Below are 4,992 nucleotides of genomic sequence, written 5' to 3' on the forward strand. Positions count from 1 at the left end.
ATTATTAGCGAACACTCCGACTTTTCACCCTTTGTTGGAGGGAGGTCATTACTGAAGCAGCTGAAGATGGTTGGGCATAGCACACTACCCTGAGGAACTACTGCAGCGATACCTATGGCTGGTAACATCGGTTTCCATCAACCATGACCATCTTCCTTTATGAGCGCACAAGTGGACAGTTTCCCCGCGATTCCATTGGCTCTTATTTTGCCAGAGCTCCTTGATGCCATACTCTGTCAATTGCTGTCTTGATAGCAAAGGTAATCACTTTCAACTCACGTCTGGAATTCAGCACTTTTTTTCCATGTCTGACCAAGGCTGTAATAGGGTCTGGAGCTGACTGACTCTGGCGCAACTGGAACAGTGCAAGAGCAAGCAAGTTTTTGCCGAGTAAGTGCTACAAGATCGCACTGTCACTGACACCTTCCATCACTTGGCTGATCACTGAAAGTAGACTGATGAGGTGCGAATTCGTCCTGCTTTCTGAGGACAGAACATACTTGGGCAATGTCCCACAATTTCCAGTAGATGTCTGTGTTGTAGCTGTAGCAGAACTACTTGGCTAAGGATGCGACGAGGTCTTCAGCACAAGCCTTCAGTATTGCAGATGGATATCGTCAAGGGCCATAGCCTTTGCTGCACACAGTGCCTTCAGCTTTTTCTTGATATCAAGTGCAATTGTCTGAAAGCTGACACCAGCAAGGCCGGGGCCCTCAGGAGGAGGCTGAAATGGATAATCTACTTTGCACTTCTGGCTGAAGACTTATACGACTGCTTCAGCCATGTCTTTAGCATTTTCTTTCTATTTTATTTTAGAGATACAGCACTGAAATAGGCCCTTCGGCGCACTGAGTCTGTGCCGACCAACAACCACCCATTTATACTAACCCGACAGTAATCCCATATTCCTTACCATCTACTTACACTACGCCAATTTACCTATCAACCTGAAAGTCTTTGGCTGTGGGAGGAAACCAGAGTACCGAGCGAAAACCCATGCGGTCACAGGGAGAACTTGCAAACCCCGCACAGGTAGTACTAGAATTGAACCCGTGTCCCTGGAGCTGTGAAGCTGCGGTGTGAACCACTGCACCACTGTGCCGCCCCAATGTGCAAAGTTCTCCCATCCTTGAGGATGGCAGTACTTTTGGAGCCTCCTCCACTGGTTAGTTCTTTAACTGTTCAAAACCGTTCATGACTGGATGTGGTAGGACTGCAGAGGTGTGATATGATCAGTTGGTTGTGGAATCACTTAACCGTGTCCAAAGCATGCCACTTCCTCTGTTCAGCATGCATGAGGTCCTGTGTTCTAGCTTCATCAGTTTGGGACCTAATTTTTACTTATGCATTGTGCTACTCTGGGCATGCTGTCCGACACTCCTCATTAAACCAGCGTTGGTCCCATGACTTGGTGGTAGTGGCAGAGTGAGGGATATGCGGGCCATGAGGTTCCAGATTATGTTTAAGTACAAATCTGCTGCTGTTGATGGACCACAGTGCATTATGGATAACCAGCTTTAAGATGCTAGATTTATTCTAGCCGTCCTACTTAGAACAGTGGCGCAGTGGTTAGCACCGCAGCCTCACAGCTCCAGCGACCCGAGTTCAATTCTGGGTACTGCCTGTGTGGAGTTTGCAAGTTCTCCCTGTGTCTGCGTGGATTTTCTGCGGGTGCTCCGCTTTCCTCCCACAAGCCAAAAGACTTGCAGGTTGGTAGGGAAATTGGCCATTATAAATTGCCCCTAGTGCAGGTAGGTGGTAGGGAAATATAGAGACAGCTGGGGATGTGGTAGAATTATGGGATTAGTGTAGGATTAGCATAAATGGGCGGTTGATGGTCGGCACAGATTCGGTGGGCCGAAGGGCCTGTTTCAGTGCTGTATCTCTAAACTAAACTAACATGGTAGAGGGTGTCCTGAGTGTGAAGATGGGACGTCATTCCTACAACGACCATACATTGGTCACTCCTGCCAATGCTGGCAAGGATAAATGCACCTGCGACAGGTGGAAGGATTTTCCTTGTTGCTTCTTTCACTACCTGCTGCAGGCCCAGTCTGGCAGATATCTCTTTCAGGACTTGGTCAGTAGTTGTGCTGCCAATTCATTCTTAATGATAGACATTTAATACCCTCATCCAGAGAACATTGCATGCCCTGGCTATCTTCAGTGCTTCTCCCAAGTGATATTTAACATGGAGGATCGCTGCTTCAGCAGATGAGGGAGGGCGAGGTTAGTTTGGAGCATGAGGTTTCCTTGTAATTTTTGAGCTGATACCACATGATTTCATGCGGTCTGGAATCAATGTCGAGAAATTCTAGGGCCATTCTCTCCCGACATGCACAACTGTGATGCCTGCTCTGTTCTGTCTGTCCTGATTGTGAGGCAGTACATACCCAGGAAAGAATATAAAGTATGATCTGTTGAGTATAACTTTGCCAGACTGTTTCTTGATTAATCTATGGAACATTGCTCCAAATGTTGTCACAGCACGCTAGACGTTGTTCAGGAGGACGTGCAGGATCAATTGGAGAGACTGCACCTTTGCAATTTCCAGTGTCTAGGCCGATACAGGGTATTATGTTAGGTATAACTCTTATTTGACTGTTTTGTACCGGTTTGAAACAACTGAGTGGCTTGCTAAGCCATTGGAGAAGTCAATTAAGAGAGGAGCATTTTTTTTTGTGTCTGGAGATTCATGTCGGACAAAAGGGGAACGATAGCAGATTTCATCTCTCAAGGTCATGAATGATCCAGATGGGTTTTGAGAACAATCCGGTAGTTTCAAGGTTATCATTTATGAAACTAGTTTTTTTTTTAAATTCCAGATTATCAATTAGTTGATTTCAACCCTGCCAGGTATACTGGGCAGGGTGAGGATGCAAAGTGCACTAGCCATGGAGAATCTTCAATATGGATTGGAGGGCATGCAGCTCCAAAGTATACTTTGGGCGGCACAGTGGCGCAGTGGTTAGCACCGCAGCCTCACAGCTCCAGCGACCCGGGTTCAATTCTGGGTACTGCCTGTGTGGAGTTTGCAAGTTCTCCCTGTGTCTGCGTGTGTTTCCTCCGGGTGCTCCGGTTTCCTCCCACATGCCAAAGACTTGCAGGTTGATAGGTAAATTGGCCATTATAAATTGCCCTAGTATAGGTAGGTGGTAGGGAATATATAGGGACAGGTGGGGATGTGGTAGGAATATGGAATTAGTGTAGGATTAGTATAAATGGGTGGTTGATGGTCGGCACAGACTCGGTGGGCCGAAGGGCCTGTTTCAGTGCTGTATCTCTAAACTAAACTAAGAATGCTGGGCAAGGTCAAGATGCAATATAGACTGGGAAGGGAGAAGCTGCGATGCAGACAGGGTGGATGAAGCTGCAATGTGGATTGGTCTGGAGAAACTACAATGTGGACTAGCTGAGTGAAGCTGCAATGAGTAGAGGGCAGTGTGATGCTGCAATGAGGACATAGAAACATAGGAGCAGAAGTAGGCCATTGAGCCCATCGAGCCTGCCCTGCATTCAATATGATCATGGCTGAACTTCCATTTCTATACCTTTTTCCCAAGCAACCCCCATATCCCCTTATGTCGTTGGTATTTAGAAACCTGTCAATCTCTGCTTTAAACATACTCAATGACTGAGCTTCCACAGCCTTCTTTGGTTGAGAATTCCAAATATTTACAACCATCTGAGTACAGAAATTTCTCCTCATCTCTGTCCTAAGTGGCTTCCTCCTTATTTTGAAATTGTGTCCCCTGGTTCCAGATTCCCCACCAGGGGAAACATCTTAGCTGCGCCTACCCTGTCTATTCCTTTAAGTATTTTGTAGGTTTCAAAGAGATCACTTCTTATTTTTCGAAACTCCAGCGAATAGAGTTTCAGTTTCTCAATTTCTCTTCATCGGGCAGTCCCGCCATCCCAGGAACACGTCAGTTGAATATTCCTTGCACTCCTTCTATGGAAATAATATCCTTCCGAAGGTGAGGGGACCAAAACTGCACACAGTACTACAATTGCGGTCTACCCATACCCGTTAAGGTGAAGAGTAGGACGAACAGGCCAAAGGGTTCCCTGGATATTAAGGGATATAGAGGATTGGATCAGGAAAAAAAGGAGCCTTACGGAGATCCCAAGAGCTGAAAGCAGCGGAGGCACTAGAGGATTAGAGAAAGTGCAGGGTGGCACTTAAAATAGTAATTAGGAGAGCGAAGTGGCGACATGACAAGCGCTGGTGGGCAAGATAAAGGAAAATCCTCAGGCGTTTTATAAGTATATTAAGGGTAAGAGGATAATCAGCGAGAGAATGTGGCCCATTAGGGACCAACGTGGTAATCTTTGTGTGGAGCCGAAGGACATAGGTAAGGTTTTAAATGATTACTTTTCATCGGTGTTCACTATGGAGAAGGGCGATGTAGGTGTAGCGATCAGGGAGGGGGATTGTGATATACTTTAACATATTAGCATTGAAAGGACGGAAGTAATAGATGTTTTAGCGGGCTTAAAAGTGGGTAAATCCTCAGGCCCAGATGAGATGCATCCCAGGCTGTTATGTGAGGCAAGGGAGGAGACAGCAAGGACTTTGACACAAATTTTCAAATCATCTCTGGCCACAGGAGAGATACAAGAGGACTGGAGGACAGCGAATGTGGTGCCATTATTCAAGAAAGGTAGCAGTGATAAACCAGGTAATTACAGGCTGGTGCGTCTAACATCAGTGGTTGGGAAACTATTGGGAAACATTCTGAGGGACAGGATTAATCTCCACTTGGAGAGACAGGGATCAATCAATGATAGTCAGCATGACTTTGTCAGGGGGGATCGTGTCTAACTAATTTGATTGAATTTTTCGAGGAGGTGACTAGATGTGTAGATGTGGGTAAAGCAGTAGATGTAGTCTACATGGATTTAAGCAACGCATTTGATAAACTCCCACATGGGAGATTGATCAAGAAGGTAAGAGCCCATGGGATCCAGGGCAATTTGGCAAATTGGATC

The sequence above is a fragment of the Heterodontus francisci genome, chromosome 39, assembly GCF_036365525.1.
Source record: "Heterodontus francisci isolate sHetFra1 chromosome 39, sHetFra1.hap1, whole genome shotgun sequence".
NCBI classification, from domain to species: Eukaryota; Metazoa; Chordata; class Chondrichthyes; order Heterodontiformes; family Heterodontidae; genus Heterodontus; species Heterodontus francisci.